The 22,388-nt window shown below is 36.5% G+C and overlaps 1 pseudogene; it reads right to left on the bottom strand.

Moving 5' to 3' along the window:
* Positions 1-8,731: 8,731 nt before the first annotated feature.
* LOC145163334 (polyadenylate-binding protein RBP45-like) overlaps positions 8,732-22,388 on the bottom strand; it is a 31,262-nt pseudogene continuing 17,605 nt past the window's right edge.

Below are 22,388 nucleotides of genomic sequence, written 5' to 3'. Positions count from 1 at the left end.
AATTCATTAAGTAGAAAACAATGAAATTTAATGCGTCTGAGGCAAGATGACTTCAAGTTGTTTCATGAGTCTGCGGGAGAAGATACTGAAGAGTAACTTGATCACAAAGGTTAGAAATAAAAGAAATAAAGAGACCCGAGGAGTATATATATCATAAGTGGTCTTCGGTATATAGAGAATACCGAGGAATTATGAAGTATGTACTACATTAGTTGTTCTAGAAATGGATAAGGTAGGTAAAATGCTTCAAGAATTTTTTTTGATAAAAGAAAAGAAGCAATTTTAATCACACCCGAAGACTATGAGGTCTTCGGTTGATACCCTTTCAAGAAATACTGAGGGTCTGGTTCATCATTCCTAACATTTCCAAAATCCATTCAGTTTTATGGAATCGAGTGTCGTGGTGAAAACATCAACTATTTCCTCATGAGTTGGAATGAAAATTAGTTCGATGTTACCTTTGAGGAAATGGTCCTTGATGAAGAGATGTCGTAGCTCTATGTGTTTCGTCTTTGAGTGGCGAATATGATTGTGTGAAATGGCTATTGCACTCTCTGAATCACAATAGATACGTAACCGTAACATCCTGTACCCATAGTCCAAAAGTTGTTTCTTCATCCAAAAGACCTGAGAGCAGCAACTGGCTGCGGCCACATATTCAGCATCTGCGGTGGAGAGGGAAACACAATTTTATTTCCTTGAGGACCAACTTACTATTCTTCCACCCAGAAACTGACATCCTTCCGAGGTGCTCTTTCTATCAAGTCTGCACCTGGCATGGTCTGCGTCAGTGAAAGCCTGCAGACTGAAGTCGTTTCCTGCTGGATACCAGAGACCTAAGGCTTTACTCCCTTTGAGATATCTGAAGATCTGTTTAACTGAGGTCAAGTGGGATACTTTGGGATCGGCCTGGTATCTAGCACATAAACCCGTGGCGAATACTATATCGGGTCTACTTGCAGTGAGGTACATAAATGAAGTTGTCACTTCTTATCCGTCTGACAGGCAACTTAATCTGTAGCTCTATCTCTTTGATGAAGTTGATGAGAATATGCGGTGTGTCTGACTTTAGTCTCAGAAAGAAGACCCAAGTAAAACGAGTGTAGTCATCAACTATAACCAGAATGTATTTTTTGTGATAAAGATTGGCTACATTTGAAGGACCGCATAAGTCTATATGAAGGAGCTCCAGAGATTCAGTAATTGAAGAATCAACTACAGAGGATGAATTCCTTTGGTTTGTTTGACACACTCACACGTTGGGCACAAAGTATCGTTGTTGAATTTCAGAATCGGTAGTCCTTGGACTAGTTCTCCAGTCACCAAGTTGTTGATGTATCTGAAATTGAGATGTGGAAGCTTTCAATGCCATAACCAACTCACTTAGGACACTGCTTTTGACAAGAAACATAGTTGAGGTTTGCCGATGATTAGAGATACATCCAGTGGATACATTGTCCCTCCGGCTTTGGACTTGATCAAGCACTTGTTTCTGTCATTTGTCATGATGTAGCAATACTCGCTATCGAACTCCACCCGATGACCAGCTTTACACAATTGACCAACATTGATCAAGTTTTGTTTTAGACCCTCTACATAAGCTACTCTTTGAATGAAGAAGCTACCCGTATTTAACACACCATATCCCCTGATTATTCCGTTTGGATTGTTCCCGAAGGTGACGTGTCCGCCACCACTGATCGGACTGAAATCTCGAAGGTAGTCTAACCTTCCAGTCATGTGCATGGAGCAGTAACTATCAATTAACCATTATTCTTCATGGTCCTCCTTGCACATACCCTGCATGATCAATTGGTTAGTTTGGGCACCCAAACTAGTTTGGAGCCCGTAGTAACATAGGAAACATTACTACCAAAGTTATGCATGTGGGAATCATAAAGAGATTTCTTTTTCCGTGTTTGTTTTTGTTCATGAAGTTTTACTTTATTTTGAACACTTCGAGATGGGATTGGACGTTTTTTTTTGTCATGGGGTAGAAACAAAAGGTGAGGTTCTTTTCAGTAATCCACAAACCGTACTTGGTCAAAGATCTGGAGGGTGTGGTTTGCTTGTTTGGACTGGTCCTTGGGTTGTGCTTTACCGAAGTGTCTGTTGTGTTTGAAGACTTTTGGTTAAAAGACCTAGGTGTAGATTTTGACTTCTGGATGAGTTGATGGGTTTTCAAAAAATGCATAGTGTGTAAAATACCCTTCATTTTTGGTTCTTTTAAGGAATTTTGTGAAAATGACTTGACCTTATTTTGAGAGGGTACAGTGGTGTTGGTTTCGAAAGATTTTGCCACTATACATGACTTTTGACACGATCCATCTACTGCATTGTGATTTTGAAAAGTTTTTGCAGTGATGTATTTTTCGAAATTTCTTTTTTTTGAAAATCTGGCCTGAGTTTTGAAAGTTTTGTTTTTGGATTCAGCTTCCCGCTTTGCAAGTCGGGTTCTGACTTCTTTTTCAGAGCCAAATTTGCCTCAACTTTTGGTGGGACAACATCAGAAGCATTTAATTGAGGTTTTTTTTAATTCTTTGATCTAGGTATTGACCTAGGTGTTGAATCATCAGAACTAGATAGTTCATGATTATGGCAGAACTGTCCAAACTCAAAATTATCAATGGGAAGTTCATGCGAAATAGGCTGAAGAGTAGATGTGAACTTGACTGGGGTTTGCGGTAATGAGGACTGGAGTACCGTAGAGTAGGTTAAAGGAAAATCTTTTTGGGGACTTGTCTTGGTTTCAGGTTCTTCCATAACAATCTCTTCGTCCACTACAGAACTGGACTAAGAGCTGAGACTAATTTTACCGATAACCTGCAAGAAACTTTCCAAGTTCCTCGCGGATTCAGGATGAATATCCTCGATGACACAATTGTTACTGAGATCATGAAGTCTACCGAATTGGCATCCAACGTATTCGAGAAAGGTCTTGTCATTTACTGGATAATGAAAGGCTCGGTCTGGTGGGACATAAGGACATTCAACATTAAAATGAGGAGGAGAGTTCTCTTCGGTAGAGTACCCATTGGACCATCCCCAATTATATGTGTTATCAACAGTCCCATTATTAACTAAGTTTTAGATGGCCTCACTTTCATTAAACAATTTTTCAATTAAACGATTCAAACGTACAATTTCTTTTCGGGCTAGATCCCGTTGATTGAAAGCAACTTCTAACGGAGTCTCACTAAGTAATCTAGCATCTTTTTCTAACATTGTGACCTTAAGCTTCTTGTCTTCTAGTCTTCCTCTCAAGTGATACAGCTCTTGGGTCGCTATGTTTTTTTCATCTAAGGCTTTGTTGTAGTCTGTAAGGACGGCAACACAGTTTTCATTAGGTCTTTCTAAGTGAGATTCACAATCATGCATGCTATAATTATTAGACTGAATCATAAGTTTTACCTGTTCAACGATGTTGATGGTCCCTTCCCTTGCCATGTAGCAGTAGTTCCTCTGCAGGTTGGTAGATCCATCTTCGTCACTTGCTACCACCATGCATATTTTTCCTCTCTTCCTTTTGTTGTCAGGCTCCTCGTCTTCATCACCCGAAGACCAAACCTGGTGATCCCTTCGAACTTGAGCTACACATGACTTTTCCTTTTCTTTCTCCTTATCATCCATCTCCTGAGCCATTCTAAGGTAGAATGCTTTGTCTTTCACCACATGTGCTAAGGGAATGCCACGTGGCATTTTGGGTACTGTTTTATTAGAAGAGAGGATTTGTAGAAGATGGTTATTAAGTAAAACGTAAAAATGGTTAAAGAATATTAGTAGGTGCATAATGAGTTATACCTTTCTATAGGTAGGACAAAATGTTTTATAAAATGATATTTCTAAGTATTTTTTATGAGATGGTTTGCATTTGTCAATGTGAAAAGTAAGTGTTATAAAAACCATGTAATAATTACAAATTATGCATAACTAGTGATGTATGTAACTAAAAATTACTAAAATAAAGATATTGATGAATAAAGACAGAAGAATGAAGGAACGTATAAGTATATATTAGCTTATAACCCGTGGGAACCATGGTTACAAAATTAATTAAATTTTCATATTAAAATTTCAAAATTAATAATCAGTTATTTTAAATAAATTATTAATTAAGAGATATATTTTTAGTTATATAAAATTATAATCATTGATTTAAATAAATACGTGACATTATATCACCTTATAATATGTCTTAACTTTATTTTAATTTTTATTCTAATGTTTCAATTTAATATAATTAGAGTGAAAAAATTAAAATTTAAAATTTGAAATTTGAAATTTGAAATGAAGAATCAATGACATTAAGAGTAAATTACAGTTTTGGTCCCTGTGGTTTGGTCAAATTCGCACTTTCAGTCCAACCTTTAAAATTTGACAAAATGAATCCATGTGGTTTAAAGAAATCGCACCGCACATCCTTAATTCATTTAAAAAGACCATTTTACCCTTACTTTTATAATTTTGTTTTTCTTATATATATATATATATATATATATATATATATATATATATATATATATTATTGTTTAATACTTTTTATATTTTTTCGCTTATATTTTATTTTATTTATTTATATTTTTATTATTTAGATTTATTTTACATTTTTTTTAATATATTGTTTAATTTTTTTACATTTAGGGGCTGTTTGAAACTCGTCTGACCGGTCTGAGTCAGCAATTTCAGCTGACTCGGTCAGACCGGAAGTTGTTTGATGTGGGTTGATTCAGTCAGCATGTCTAGCTGAATTGGCTGAATTGTACGCTTGCAAGGCTCATCTGACTGGGAAAAAAGACCTCCCTACCCCCGATCTATTCTTCCCTTCGTGACCTAAAAGAAAAACGGCAGCCTCACATCCTACAGGTCCATTTCGACAGCTCCCAATCAGTGCAAGATCACCATTCCTTCAGTCGCCGTCTTCTTCCCTCAGCCGGACATCTGTCCTCCTTCCGTCCAAGCTCTGTCCGTCTTCTCGGGATATAACCGTCAACGCAGGTACGCTGTGAAATCCGAAAATCTCTTAAATAGTTTAGGAAATTAGAGGCGATCTCATAGGGGATTATGAAAAAGGATTTCTAGGGTTGTTGCCCTCCTCTGTTCAAATCGAAGTTTGATTTTGACTTTATTTAGTCAAAACGCCATCTTCGCGGCCGATGATTTTCTTCAGAATTCAACAGCCCCCTTATCAGAGTAAATTACACGAATCGTCCCTATATGGTTTGACAAATTTGCAGTTTTTATCATAATGTTGGTTACAACTTACAAGCTGTTCTAAAAAAAAGTTTAGGAAATCATAAAATGTTATGAAAACTGAAATTGTGTATCTGAAATCCGAATCCTTTTTGTTGTAATGTTATGAAAACTGAAATTGTGTATGAATAATCTCTGAAATCTGAAATTGTGTATAATGTATGAAATCAGTTATGAAATCAGAAAAAAGAAATTGTGTATGTAATAGATTATGAAATCAGATATGTTGTTTCTTCTAATTCTCTCATGTTATGAATTCCCAATTTATGTATGTAATAGATTATGAAATCAGAATTTTATTTGTTTGTATAAGCTATGAAATCTGATTTTTTTGGGTGTATAATCTATGCTCTAATGTTATGAAATAAGAATTCTTTTTTGTATATAATCTATGCTCCAATGTTATGAAATCAGATTTTTTTTTTGTATATAATCTATGCTCCAATGTTATGAAATCAGATTTTTTTTTGTATAATCTTATGTACTAATGTTATGAAATCTCAAATTGTATGACATTTTTTATTTGTGTGTAATTTACATTTTGTATGACAATATGTATGTTTTTTATAATTATTCAGCAACTTAATCCATCACTATATATAACAGTAGGGTAAAATGGTCATTTTTCATCACTCAGCACATTCAGTCAGATGTACAATCAAACAACAAAATTTCTTACTCAGACAGGATTTCTTACCCAGACAAACCTTTTCCAGTCAGCACTTTCTCAGTCGGCAACTATCAAACGGGGCCTTAGTTTGTATATTTTTTTTGATGTTTTTTTTAATAATTTTTTCTACTTTTTTGACGTGTTGTTTGAATACATTTTAATTTTTTTGACATTTTGTTTGTTTATATTTTTTTAAATATTTCTTGTATAAAATATAGAAAAGTTCGTTAAATGTGAATATTATTAACAGAGATTAGATATAAAATTAGTTTTTAATAGGATTAATAGATAGGCTAACCGAAATTCGAAAAAGGGTTTCAAGTTATATAATGGCTAATTGGAAACCATATAACTCGAAAACGAAGAAATTTTCTAAAAATAAAAAAATAAACTCCGAAACATCGACACATGTGTTTGAGTTATAGGAATTTTGATTAGTATATGTCATTCGGAATAAAATGTAAAAATTTTCTAAAACTAAAAAATCTGAATTCAAAGTCATTGACACTCGTATCGAATTCCGGTTAGCCTATACAATTACACTATTAAAATAAATAATTTTATGCCTCATATATGTTAATCATACTAACATTAAACAAACTTTTTTATATTTTTTATACAAAAAAATATTTATAAAAAAGCTTTACAAAAATATTAAAAAAAAACAAAAATTCAATAAAACATTAAAAATTATATTCGAACAAAACATCAAAAAAAAAAAGCTAGAAAAACTATTCAAAAAAACATCAAAAAAATGTAAACGAACAAAATATAAAAAATATTAAAAAATATATTCCAATAAAATTTCAAAAAAATATAAATCATAAAAAATATAAATAAATAAAATAAAATCTAAGCGGAAAAATAAAAAATAAAAAAATTAGACCATTATATATATATATATATATATATATATATATATATATATATATATATATATATATATATATATATATATATAAAAGAAAAAACAAAAATATAAAAGTAAGGGTAAAATGGTCTTTTTAAATGTAATAATGATGTACAGTGCAATTTCTTTAAACCACAGGGATGCATCTTGTTAAATTTTTAAAGGTTTGACTGAAAATGAAAATATGACCAAACCACAGGGACCAAAACTGTAATTTACTCTGACATTAATTATGAGACCTAATAGAATGACACATGTCAAAAGGATAATAAACCTATTCTTTTATTAGAATATCGAGATTAAAATTGTTGTTGAAATTGGCATAGGGGGAAGTCTTGGAAAATTACAAAGATGATGTTATGTTATGATATATGAGTGTGAAAACAATGATAAAAAAAATAAGACACTTATGTATGAGAACATTGAAAATAATAATAATAATAATAATAATAATAATAACAACTAGAAATGAGGCTCGTGCGTTGCACGGGTCGGATTTTTTTCATTGATGTTTGGCGGGTCACAAAAGTAGGATGCTATAATGTCATTCAAATACAATAAAGCTGGATAGATTGAATAGAGTATAATGCCGTAATGTAAGAAATGAAAGTAAACAAATAAATTAGTGTACGTTGCTATTTTTGCATTTAACGTTTTTAGCTGATAGTAAAAACATTTCGAGTCGAAATCCCATTCCTCATAACTTGAATAAAGCCACCTGAAGAAAAAAAATTCAATTAATATCGTATTGACATTTTTGTTGGATGCAATTGTGCATACTAATAAAAAGGTTACAATATCTACCCTTGTCCATCAAGAATAATTTTTCCCAATTGCCATTTTTTTTAAATTAAAGTTAAATGAAATGTGTTTGTTGACCCCAATTAAACCCTAAATGAAACGTGTTTGTTGACCACAATTAGAATCTACCTCATGGTATTGAATATTAGAAATGTTGCTGGTTTTCTCAACTTGAAGCCCACGTGAGTAATTTGGAGTGGTTTTCATGCCAAATGTCAAGGCAAAAATTCATTTTCTAAAAATAGAAAATCATTTTATACACATGTCACATCCAGGAAAAAGAAAATATGAAGCCATAATTTGCATACATGTTCTCTACTATTGTGGATGTTCTTGTGTATAAGAAAAAGAATAAAAAAGCAATATGTTTAGTCACTTTAGGATTTCTTTTGCACATTTGACTTGGCATAAAATTTTTGAAGTAATGATCAGGAATCTAAAAATAGACCTTTTACTAAGATGAATTTTGACAGCTAACAATCCTAGCAATATCTAGTAATGAATGCTAAAGGATAAATCCTTAATTTCAACAAAAAAACGACAAACGATGGGAAATAGTACCTGGCCAGATTTATTAAGCTGGAGAAGAGTGCAGAATCTAGGCATATGAACTAAGATGGAATTGCAGTTGGCTTAATTGCAAAGCTTCTCCAAGAATCTTTACGTACTTTCCAATCTGTTTTTGAGGCAAATTGGCTGCAACTTAGATTTCCTGTTTCATCACTTACACCTCATTATAATCTGTATATTTCTTTCTCTAATTTATTATAAAAGTAACTTTCATTATATATCAATCGTTAATAGTAATGAAAACATTAAAAGCTTAAGAATGGGAAAGGGAAACAGATCCAAGTAAAAAAAATGTATAACAATACAGAGAAAGACAAAAGCAAGAAGTAAAGCGATAATTGGTGGTTGTTGAACGAAATAGGAGAAAAAAAAGGATCAAATGAATGGAAGAAACTACAAATTGACTGGAAGGAGAGATCAACATTAAAAAGGACTTGAAAAGAAAGTAATGAAATTATAGTATAATGTCGCCTTGAGGAATTTAAATAAAATGGAAAGGGCAATTAAACGGCTTGAAATTTAATACTGACCTAAGCAAGGCCACCCACTACAGGGGTAACTATTTCAGCTGAAATCATTGCCACAATCTTACATGATAGAGCCCCTTGATGCCCTGCTTTGAGATAACATGAGCTCTAATAAGTTTATGCATGCTTAACAGTTCATAAAAATTTAATGCCCAAAATTGCTTTAAGCACGGGAAGGAAATAACTCTGCCAGCTGGCGATTATCTTCAAGAAATCTGAACACAATACTGAATGAACTGAACTTAATAAACAAAACTGCGATGTATGTTTCTAAGAGCTAAGGGTCCAAACTCCAAAAGAAATAAACATACAAAATTCAGAAATCATATCATAAAGTTGTCAGTGTAATACCATGAAAATAAGATCAAGATGTTGTACCTTTAGGATTCTGTTGTCCACCAGTAGTATTTTTGTTAGCAGCTGGACCAATACGCATAGGTCTCGTTGAGCATAAGCTTCCATTCATCTCAGTAATGGCACAAATTTGTTCAGTTTCATCTCCAAACTTGACAAATCCATAACCTTTTGTGTGCCCTGTCATTCGATCAGTTACAACTTTTGCACTTCTTACAGATTGATAATGAGCCCTAAATGTCTCCTGTAATGTATAATCTATAACATCAGCTGCCAAGTCCCCAACAAATATGGTGAAATCAGGTGAACCATCTGCATGTTTTTCACCAACACAAAGAGAAGACCAGTTCAGCCTGAAGTTCTATTCAACATTTGGCATGAGAGTGCCATTGTATTTCTGTAGATGCCTTTCTGCAGCACCACGGTTAACAAACTCAATGAAACCATAACCTTCAGACTGTCCACTTTGCTTGTTACGGATTACTTTGGCAGATAGGACCTGAAACCACATACATCACTTTAATTTTAAACAGGTTTATACATTGGCAACAACAACATTCCCCTCTAGTCATAAATCAAGCAAAAGAAACATGAAAAATGCACTATATGTAACAATATATCACAATTATTTCATATACATAAACCCAAGTTTGTCACCAGCATTGCAGATTTTGCTCACTACAATATGGTATACCCTTAGAAAGATGAATTGCTTTTTAAATGTGTATAGGGCATATGTGATAACTGTAAACTTTGTGATCTAAATAAACCAAATAAACTGTCGCGAAATACTATAAAAAGCATAAAGATTAAGAAGTAATCGAAAAAAAGTTCATGTATACCTCGCCAGATTGGGCGACAAAGATGCAAATTTATCTGCAACCACTTACCAGAATCAAGATCGAATCTGAACCAAAGTTTGGCACGAAATTCATGATCCATTCCCAAATCCGAACCCAAACCCTCTTCTTTCCCAGATTTTAGAGCGTCCCATATGCTTTTCCCTTTATCTAAGCAACATCCTAAACAAAATCAAATAAAAATCAGAACCTTTAGAAAGATAGGAAGAAATCGAGATACCACTATCAAGTTTGGGAAGAGACGTACCAGAAACAGTAGCTGAGTGATGGTGAAAATATGCCTTTTCCGATAAGACGTAGGGGTCGAATTAGTGAAGACGGATGCAAAGAAAAAATCGACGGGAGATCGAGGATCCATGAGCAGGAAGGAAGAGAAATTCATCAAAACGGAGCCCTAATCGAAACACGGAATTGAAGAACATAGTAGTAGAAAGAGCCGGAGCAAAGAGGTAATAGAAGAGGACACAGTCACAGAGGGTTGAGGAAGAATAAAATGAGGCTGTGGGTTTCTGGGAGAGTGCAATAGTGGAGTGTAGAAGGATCCAGATGAAGCGGTGACCATGGTTGAGGAATTAAACCGCATGAACAGTACGCTGGTTGGGTATATAACAAACAAATAAAGTGACAAATACAGCAAAGTAGAGGGACCTTCAATAACAGAAGCAAACAACATAAGTTGGAGGACCAAAATAGACCAACGTGCAACTTTACTGTTACTATTCTTCAGAATTTTAATAATAATAATAATAATAATAATAATAATAATAATAATAATAATAATAATTAGTATTTATTATGTGTTGAAGTTGTATATAAAAAAAAGTTTTTAAAATTGGAATGGTTTGAAATGTAATGTTATTTAATAGAATGAAGTTGAAACATCTTTCGTATAAACTACTTAAAACAATCGTCTAAAACAAGTTATAAAATGAAATTTACAGATTGAGAGACATTTCAGATAAACAATTCGATAAAAAAGTCTGAAACAATAAGTCCTTAATATTTAGAAAAATAAAATGGCAAGGAATATGAGTGTGTAACAACATAATCAAGAGACAAAAGTGAAGTAAACGTCCTCACGTACACATTAAATGAAACAAAAATCTTCTAAACATCTAAATGTTCAATTCTTAACAGTTTTAATAAGTCCTCCATTGTTAACATATATCAAAATAAAACCCTAATTCAAGATCAATTAACGAGCATTACTAGGATCAACCCTTCTAAGAGTTTTGGATAAGATCAACCATCCAAGCCCAAAGTAAAAGTCTAAAACAAGTTTTAAAAACTCAAAGTAGTAATAAGTAATCATTAATCAGAGAATAAAGCATTTAAAAAAAACAATACATTGTTAGCCATATCAACATCAAAACTACAGTGTAAATAGAATTTAATATAATATGCTTCTAAAATTGAGTCCCTGTGGCATCTTAAGTCTAAAAATCTCAAAGTTATACAAAACATATTGAAGTCCTACGTTACAAATAGACTGACATCTAAGTCATAAATGGATCGACATTCCAAACTCAAAAGGATCAACATCCAATTCATTTGGAGCAGTTGTCAAATAACTTTTCTTTTCAAAAAAAAATGAGCTCATCGAATAGTTCTCTGTTATTTCTTGCATTGGATAGTCGTAGGAGAACAATATATAACAAGGGAAAGGTTTAGAACTATTATGCATACTTTATCTCAATAAAGATAGATTGTTACATTTTTCTCAATAAAGATATGTTAGGAAGGTGGTTCGATTAAAAGTATTTATTTCCAACATCTTGAGTTGCAGTATGTTATAAGGATAATTGATAAGAATGGTGTGAAGAACTTGATAAATGTTGTTCGATGTACCTTAATTTTTTTATATTTGTATATTGTACATGTTTTGGGTTCCCCTGTACATAGATCTACTGTATGGAATCGATTAGCTATTAGTGGAAAACTATCTAGTAAAAGTAAGTCCAGTGGATGTTAATATCGTTGAAGAGGGTCAGGTGGAAATCTATCACTTGTAAGGAGCATCATTTGAGCATGTATTTAATCTCTCATCGGGTTGATGAACATATTATATATGAAACCCCACTAGAACATACTCCATATGTTTGTCTAAAAAAATTATTATAAGTATGATGGTGATGGTGATGGTGATGGTGATGAATATGTGGACATATGAGGATATTGATTCTCGGCACGTACTTCCCCTTGTTGATGATATTAATCTAGCTTCTTGTGGGGAGCCATTAGAATATTGTTTAGGGGTATTTGACCTTGAATAAGGTAATTTCGATGATTTGTTATAGGATGAAGATAGTGGTGGAGAAATAAAAATATCTTTCTAGGGTATGACTCCTCCAATGCCATGTCACACAATTTATTCACCCACTCTATCACACAACCAAAATCAAAAACAAATATAAAAAACCTACAAACTTTTAAAAGAAAAGAAGATTTTCAACTAACTCCTAAACTAAAATTTATGCAAGAGGGTTTTTCATACACAACTAAAAGAAGATGGGTTTGAAGCTTAATGTATGAGTGAAAATGGTAAATGTTGTATTAGGCTACCCTAGTTAAGCATATTTTTCTTTTCCAAGTTCAGAAAACACTTTTTGAGCAATATAGATGCACCTAAATCAACGCCACACCAATAAAAAGGTGTTGGGTGGCATGGACAGCTCAACCTTATATTTTGCTAAGCTAATACTTAGGACCCTCAATTCTAAAGGGCCTCATATTCTTCAAACTTAACCCAATATTATTATATCTCAAATCTCAATTAGTTAATTGCTAATTGCCCGATATGCCACATCACAATGAGCGATCTTGATTCTTGCAGATGAAACGCATGCGACACATCAGTGCAATCTTGAGAGCTAAAATGTCACATTTATCTTCTATTCTTCTTTCTCGATTCTCAATTGTTCAAATCCTCAATGCCAAACGATATGTGTTTCACTACTTTTTTTTTCTATTTTTCCACTATCTATTAGGGTTAGCCGATTAGGGTTAATTATTTTCAACTATGGAATAACATGTACTATATAATCATTGCAAGAGTATTTTAGTCAATTATAGTATACTTAAAAAAGGAAATTTCGAATTTTAAGGGATAATGATTCTCTTAATTTTAAATTTTGATTTTTGTAAATTAATTTAATTTCAATTTTGACGTAATTTTTAATCATAACAGATAAAAAAAATGTCAGTTATAAACTAATAAAGAGTCTTGAATCTTCTGTTAGAATGATATTGTATTAAAATGTAAGTTATAAACTAATAAAGAGTCGTGAATCTTGTAAGTTAGAGGTTTTAAAAATTAATTCAATTTCATATTTAACTTAATTTTTAATAAGTTTCAATTTTATTCTTAAAGAATACAACTTCATTCAATATATATATATATATATATATATATATATATATATATATATATATATATATATATATATATATATATATATATATATATATATTGACGAAACTACAAAAATGGTCCATGTGGTTTACCAAATATCACAAACTCAGTCTCCGCTATTTTTTTTTTTGACAAGCATAGTCCCTGTGGTTTCCAAAACTTGCATGAATGACAATTTTTTCTTATGTCGTTACTGTTCATCCGTTAGTGTGAGGGTATTTTGGTCTTTTCAAGTAGTAGGGACTGAATTTGTGGCTATGGGTAAACCATAGGGACCATTTACATAATTTTTTCTATATTTTATGTTTATGAGTTTGTGGATTTTCCACCTCTTTACTTTTTAAAATATCACTTTGAACCCTTTACCTTAAATTTTGAAAAATGTTACTTTCACCCTCTTTATATCCAGATTTTCGTTTTTAACCCGTATTATATATAATTTGATTTTCATTAATAACTTTCGTTCGTTAATCTAAAAAACTATTTTTACGTGTTTATTTTTATATCTTTGTCTGTATAATTCAAGGTGGTCAACGTTTTAAGTTTAATTTAAAACTTTCTTTCGTTAATTTTTTTTTTTTAAATTATATTTTTTCTATAAACTTGTCAGTTTAAATTCGAGTTTGTCTACGTTTCGCATAGTTTTTTTTTTCATTTTTGTGTTTAACTTTATGTACGTTTCCTACGTATGAGACGGTCACATATAATAACTTTCGTTTGTTAATTTTAAAAAACGTATTATATTCCAGTTTGTCTACGTTTCGACATGCCATCAAATTTACGTATAAGACGTGGACCCACTGAAGATGTTGTTACCTTCTGAGATAGCCAAATACAAGTCATAAGAACATCAAATTTATGGTTCTACCTTTTTTAAAATTGATAAATAATACCATTTTTCCCTTACATGTCATTGCAACTTCATATTTTATGGATCTTATTTGAAAATGTCATATCATTTCATCGATCTAAAACCACTATAATTTGTCCTTTGGGAGCCAATCGAGTCAAATAATTTTGAGATTTAATAATGATTTTGGACATTTCCAAATGCTTTCATCCAATTATAGCATTTTATTTTTAAAGTACATTTCTATTTAAGTGTGTAAATGAGCTTACGTGAAAGTATAAATAAGTAAAAATCTTATATTTGTACGACAAATAATTTTTAGGTAAACTATTTAAACAAGATTATTGTAATAAAAATATCATAAAGGATAATCAATGGTTTATTTAATTTCTATTTCTTTATCTTCATTTTATACCTTATTTAAGCATTGTACTTTGAAATTTGAAGCAAGGATGGGAAAAAGGGACAGTAAGGAACAACGACACGAGAAGGAGACAAGGTGAACATGATACATGCGATTAAAACAACATCAACTAAAATGATAGTATCTTTTTTCCTTTAAACTCAATTATTTTTGTTTTCTTGTTTTATATTGACCTGCTTCTTCTATATTTATTTATTTATTTATTTTAGAAAGATTGATTGTATGTGCATCTTACACCTACGTTTAGCATTGTACTTGTAAAGTACAATGCTTTACACAAGATATCACTCCTCACTTACATAACATATTGAATTTTGATTTATATGTAGGAGCAAAAGTCTTGCTTCTTTTTTGTTTACAATAACTCTAATATAATAACTTATTGTTCCTTTTTAAACTATTGTTTGAAATGTTTCTGTAACGTCCCAACAATCAACACTAAAAATTTTGATTTTTAAATTAATAAAACCATCATCCAAACAACATCATAGAAATCATGGTGAATCAAAGTGTATCAATAACATCCAAGTACATCATAGTAATATGAAAATATGAAACGATGTGGTGTTTGCACTGCAATCATCACAGGCTCTTCCCCTTCAAACTAGAAGTGCCTGAAACATAAACTGAAAACCGTCAGCACAAAGCTTAGTGAGTTCCCCAAAATACCACATACCATACACATCAAACATATAATGGGCCCCGTTTGGCATTGGGCCCCGCTCCGTAAACATATATGTCAGTCATCAGGCCCCGCCTGGCATGGGGCCCACCCGGTATACATATAAACATATAAACATACAATGATACAAACATATGCAATAAACACAAAGATAAATAACATACAGGATAGTCATCGGGCCCGCCCGACAAACATATAAACACATATCACATGTAATAATCACACAGACAACTAGCATCCTAAACATAACAAACCATGGGCTAGAATTGGTGCCTTCGTCCCGCTAAACACAGTGAGGAAACTCACCTCAAGCTACAGAATCGCTCGGATAAAATTGCAGTCTGTTGGTCCGGAAAATCCCCGCGCTAACAATATCCAATTAATAATTGGATAACGACCCATAATCAAGAATCTAAGTTACTTGTGCAATATCCAAGGTAAAAGACCATTTTACCTTTTTTCTTACTTGGCCCAAAACCAAGGCCTAACCCATTGCTCAAAAGGCCAAAATTCCTAAATGACATCCCAAGGCCCAATAAGGCCCAATTTCCAAATTGGGCCCCAAAATCATCATGGACCCAATACTAGGAAAACCCATAGCCTATCCATGGCCCAAAGTCAGAAGTCCAGTTGCCCAACAAGTTCCAAACCCTAAAAGCCCAAGTTATGGCCCAAACCCGAGAAAGTCAATCCTAAAAGTCAGTCTCCTGAGTACGCGGGGCGTACTCAGCTCGTATGCTTAGCGTACTACTTCTGGGATTAGTACGCATAGCGTACCAGCTGGGTACGCCCAACGTACTTCCTTGATTACCAACCCAACCCATTAAGCACTTAACTGGTTAAGCCAACATGCTAAACTCTCAGTTCTGGTTCTAAATGTCGACTTAATACGTAAAGTTGGAAAGTTTACACCCATGCATGGCTTAATGGGGCCCAATACTCAAAAGGAAGCTTAATAAGAACCTTAACACTTGCATGGACCAATATCTTACATAAAGATTGCATTTTTATGGACAAGGGACCTTAATGGAGCTAAGATCTAACATTCATGGCTTTTGGAGTAGATCAAAAACTCAACTTTAACTCAAAAGACCCAAAAATAAATAAACAACACCCTAAGTTGGATCTAGCACAAAGAATCATCAAGATGAGAACTTTTTACCTCAAATGGCTTGCTAAGGTGAAGATAACTCTGGATCTACAAGCTCAAGCTACTCCCAAGCAACCTCCAAGTGTTACTCTTCTTCTTCTTCACCACAAAACACTAACAAACTCACTTTCAAGCTCAAATCTCACCAAATACACTTAGGCTTTCGATAGTAGGGCATAGAGTGATGAAGGATGATCAATAGAGTGTCCAAGAGTGAGATAAGTTGTTTAAATTGGGTGCAAACCCTAAAAATTAGGGTTTTCCCCTGCACCATGTACGCCATGCGTACTACACGTATGCCCCGCGTACGTGGATGAAACCCACAATCTGAAACGAGTTAGTACGCTAAGCGTACTCAGAGTACGCCCCGCGTACTAGCTTGGGACTAGAATGTAATGATTTTTTCATTAAGGGGCTAAAGGAAACATACCAAATTTTCAAGTGTTACAATTCTCCTCTACTTGAATCAGACTTCGTCCTCGAAGTCTGCTGCCCCAAATAGCTCTGGGTAGTGCTCCCTCATCTCGTCCTCCGGCTCCCATGTCCATTCTGAACCCTTGCAATGTTGCCACTGAACTTTTACCAGCTCAACAACCTTGTTCCACAAGGTTTTCGTCTTCCGGTCAAGAATCGCCACCGGTCTCTCGATATAATTCAGGAAATCATCCACCTGAATGACCTCCAGTGGAACCACCGCGGAATCATCCACTAAAATTTTCTGCAGCTGAGAGACATGGAACATGTTATGGATCTGACTAAGCTCCTCGGGAAGAACCAAGTGATAAGCAACCCGGCCCACCCAGGCCAAAACCCTAAAAGGACCGATGTACCTGGGTCCCAAATTGCCCCTCTTCCTGAATTGGATGACACCTTTCCAAGGTGACACATTCAGGAGAACCATATCCCCAACCTGGAACTCTTGATTTGATCGGCTCTTGTCGGAATAGCTCTTCTGCCAACTCTGAGTTGTCTGGATTCAACTCTGAACTTGCTGAATCAACTCAGTAGTATTGAGTACCACTTCGGTACTCCCGATAACTCGCTGACTGACCTCACCCCAACAAATAGGGGTCCTGCATTTCCTCCCATATAGCATCTCAAAAGGAGGTCGATCAATGCTGGCGTGATAGTTGTTGTTATACGAAAACTCCGCCAAAGGGAGATACGTATCCCAACTCCCACTAAAATCCAAAGCACACGCCTGAAGCATATCCTCTAAGGTCCGAATAGTCCACTCGCTCTGACCGTCAGTCTGCGGGTGGAAGGTCGTACTAAAATGCAGATGACTACCCAACTCGTCATGGAACCTTTTCCAAAATCTGGAAGTAAACCGTACGTCCCTATCTGAAACCACATAAACCGACACCCCATGTCGTGCCACGACCTCCCTGATGTATAGCTCAGCCAACTTCTCCGCAGAGATAGTCTCCAGAATCAGAATAAAATGCGTGCTCTTGGTCAATCGATCCATGATGACCCAGATCGAATCCACTCTGCGTGCAGTCCGAGGCAACTTCGCTATGAAATCTATGGTAATCTCCTCCCATTTCCAAACGGAAATATCTAATGGTTGCATCTTGTCGTGAGGTCGTTGATGCTCGTCCTTGACTTTCCTACAAGTCAACCAAGCTACATCCCGATTCATGCAGGGCCACCAATAATAAGGACGAAGATCTTTATACATCTGCGTCGCCCTGGGATGAATGGAGAACCTCGATATGTGTGACTCCTCAATCAGAACCTACTGCACACCACCCGAATACGGAACCCAAACTCTCCAATGGAGAGTCAATAACCCTCCGCTATCATAATGAAAGGAAGCCACCTGACACACTATGCGCTCACTCTTTCGGTGCTCTTCCTTCATAGCCTCAACCCGAGCCTCTCGAATCCGCTCCAAAATTGGAGTAATCACGGTCATCCTCAAACAAATATCCCTGATCTGAGTCGTAACCGCCTTACGGCTAAGAGCGTCGGCCACCACATTGGCCTTCCCCGGATGGTAAACGATCTCACAATCATAATCCTTCACCACATCAAACCACCTGTGCTGCCTCATGTTTAGATTCACCTCATCCATCAGATACCTCGGGCTCTTGTGATCCGTGTAAATAGTACAGCGGACTCCATAGAGGTAATGTCGCCAAATCTTGAGGGAGAAAACCATAACCCCAGCTCTAAATCATGTGTCGGATAATTTGGCTCATGAGGCCTCAGCTTCCTCGAAGCGTAAGAGATCATGCGGCCCCTCTACGTTAGAACTGTACCCAAACCTGTGATCGATGCATCACAATAAACCACGAAATCCTTGACACCCTCCGGCAGGGTCAAAATCGGTGCCTCATACAATCTCTGTCTCAGGGTCTCAAAGGCTACCTACTGCTCAGGCCCCCAGTGAAAAGTGATTGTCTTCTTCGTCAAACGAGTCAGAGGAACCGCTATCTTGGAGAAATCCTGAATGAATCTCCGATGGCAGCCTGCCAACCCAAGGAAACTCTGAATCTCAGATGGAGACCTCGGAACCTTCCACCTCATTGCGGCCTCGACCTTGGCCGGATCGACTAGAATACCGTTCTTGTTGACAAGGTTCCCCAGAAACTGCATCTCGCGTAATCAGAACTCACACTTGGAGAACTACACATAAAGTCTCTCCCTCCTCAAAGTCTCAAACAGCTCCCTCAAGTACTCCTCATGCAACTCCTGGGTCTTGGAATAGACAATGCTATCATCAATGAATACAATCACAGACCGATCCAACATCAGCCTGCATACGCGGTTCATGAGGTCTATGAACACGGCTGGAGCATTGGTGAGCCCGAAGGGCATCACCATGAACTCGTAATGACCATAACAAGTCTGGAAAGCCGTCTTCTGCGCATCCTCCTCTCTGATCCTCATCTAATGATAACCCGAACGTAAATCAATCTTAGAAAACTTAGATACACCCTGAAGCTGGTCAAACAAATCGTCAATCCTTAGGAGTGGATAACGGTTCTTCACCGTTAGCTTACTCAGCTCCCGATAATCAATACACATCCGATGAGACCCATCCTTCTTCTTAACAAACAGGATCGATGCTCCCCATGACGAACTGCTCAGTCGAATGAACCCCTTGTCTAACAGCTCGTGCAGCTGTGTAGACAACTCATGCATCTCTAGAGGAGCTAAACGATATGGAGATTTGGCTATCGGAGCCGCACCAGGAACCAGGTTCAATCCTAAACTCTACCTATCTCTTCGGAGGCACTCCAGGAAAATCCTCCGGAAACATATCCGGGTACTCCCTTACAATCGGCACATTATCCACTGTCACCTTACCCTTATCCTAGGTATCCATAACATATGCAACATATCCGGAACAACCATGATGAATATAACGTCTGGCCTTAGCTGTTGAACATAGAATTAGCCCACGCTGAGCTCTCTCTCCCTGAACCACCTACTCTCCCCCACTTGGGGTCTGAATCCATACTAACTGATGCTCACAATCGATCACCGCCCCCATTGGGGCTCAACCAGTCCATCCCTACAATAACCTTGTTCCCGCACATAGGAATGGGAACCAAATCAATCAGATACTGCTCGTTGAACATCTCAAGAACACAACCCCGATGAACCCTGATGCCCGGACAGATCGATCATCTGCAATCTCAACATCTAAGAGGTAATCCAGCTCCCCTGGAGCTCCAAAAGACCTCTTGCTAAGCACAAGCGATACAAAAGATCGGGTAGCCCCCAAATCAAACAATACCAATGCGGAGATACCGTTCACAAGGAACGATCCTAAAATAAAACACACAAATATAAACAGAGAAATCAACATAAGTAAAGAGATAAGGAGAAGATAAATACATGTCACCACATCAGGTGTTGCACGAGCCTCTTCGGCTGTCAGCTGAAAAGCCTTGATCTTCACCACTGGCGTATCCGCCTTGCCCTGGTGGCCATCAGTGATTTGTACAGTCGTTGGATCGGGTGCTACCACCGGTCCTGATGCTGCCAAACTCAGACAATGGGCCTTCTTGTAGCCCATCTGATTGCAATGGAAGCAAATCAGATCAGATATCGGGGTGGTGGTGGTAGTAGTAGCAATGCAATCCCTGCTAATATGACCCGTCCGGTCGCACATGAAGCAGCCATAACCACCCACCCTGCACGCCCCATCGTTCGTCTTTCCGCACTTGCCACAGCGGCTCCGGCCCTGCTGCCCTCTCGATCTCAAATCAAATACCTTGGGCCTCTTGCCTGAACCCCCTGAAACCTAAGTCTGATCTGGCTTCCTCTTCCTCTCCATCTCTAGATCAATCTCCCTCACTCTGTATCTCATAATCATATCCTCTAGTGTATTGCAAATGGATCGGCTCACAAACTGTCGAATATCACTCCTCAACATCTCATGGTACCTCGCCTTCTTCATCTCCTCACCTGCTACATACTGAGAAACCAACAACTGCTGTAACAACCTAAATTTCCAATAAAAATTTTCATTTTAATTAACCAAAACATTTCCATAAGATATAAAATTCCAAACACATTTGTTTTCAAAGCTCCATAACATCAGATAAATTATTCATAAAATCAAATTGTCCCAAATGAAACGCCGGAGAGTGCATGCCGCACCATCACACCAGGATCTTTCCCTTAGATCCGGAAGTACCTGAAACAACCAACAAACTATAAGCTAATGCTTAGTGAGTTCCCCATAGCATACCCCACACAATACATATACTCACATAAACCATATTAGCTATATCAGCTACATATACCACATAATCCATGCATACAAACATATAAGGATGCCCTGGAAACCCTCCAGTGTCTTACTCCGGGTGCCTCGGGAACCCCCCGATGTGTTAGCCCAAGGATGCCATGGAAACCCTCCAAGGTCTTACACCCAAGTGCCTCGGGAACCCCCCGAGGTCTTTACTAAGGATGCCATGGAAACCCTCCAAGGTCTTACACCCAAGTGCCTCGGGAACCCCCCGAGGTCTTTACCAAGGATTCCATGGAAAACCTCCAAGGTCTTACACCCAAGTGCCTCGGGAACCCCCCGAGGTCTTTACCAAGGATGCCATGGAAACCCCCAAGGTCTTACACCCAAGTGCCTCGGGAACCCCCCGAGGTCTTTCATGCAAGTATCACAAATACAACTAGCATACCACATATCACATAATCAACTAGCATATCATATAGCAAATAATGGGCCGGCCTTGGTGCCTTCGACCCATTGGTATGGTGAGGAGACTCACCTCTCAAGGAATGCTGAATTGATAAGATCAAATCCCAACTCACAGCTCCAAACTCAACTGCCTACAACCACCATGCGACTAACTTCATCAAAATCCTAAAATACCAAAGATACCCTTTAAGTCAAACTTGGTCAACCATGGTCAAAATCAACAGTCAACAGTCAAGGTCAATAGTCCACGTTGACCCAACTCGTCGAGTGCACTTGCTGACTCGTCGAGTTCCTTCAGTTCTCAAAAAATCGGGAAAATACCCTAATCAACTCGCCGAGTTGACAGAACAACTCGTCGAGTTTGCATAGTGTCCAGAGGATCGGGAAAACCCGATTCAACTCGCCGAGTTGGCAGGGCAACTCGTCGAGTTTTCCTAGTCTTAACACATTCAGCCACTTTTCCATCAAGTCCAGAGCCCCAAACTATAGATCTGATCTCCAAGGGTGAAGATACCACGTAAAGTTGCTAACTTTACGTCCATGCAAGGTATCAAAAGGCTAGAACACTAAAACAAAGGTTGTTAAGGGACTTAGAGCATGAAGGAGGGCCAAGACGTGATAAAGTTGGCAACTTTAAGTCCACAAAGGCCATGAGATGTCCATATCTGAAGCCATATCTTCATAAAATGCTCAAATCCAAGAATGGTCCCAAAATAGGCTAATAATGGCCATAAACTTTCAAGGGAACA

Source organism: Lactuca virosa, chromosome 3 (genome assembly GCF_052849685.1).
Source record: "Lactuca virosa cultivar CGN04683 chromosome 3, Lactuca_virosa_CGN04683_v6, whole genome shotgun sequence".
In the NCBI taxonomy this organism is placed as follows: Eukaryota; Viridiplantae; Streptophyta; class Magnoliopsida; order Asterales; family Asteraceae; genus Lactuca; species Lactuca virosa.
The sequence above is the reverse complement of the archived record's forward strand: the minus strand, read 5'-3'. Positions and strand labels throughout refer to the sequence as shown.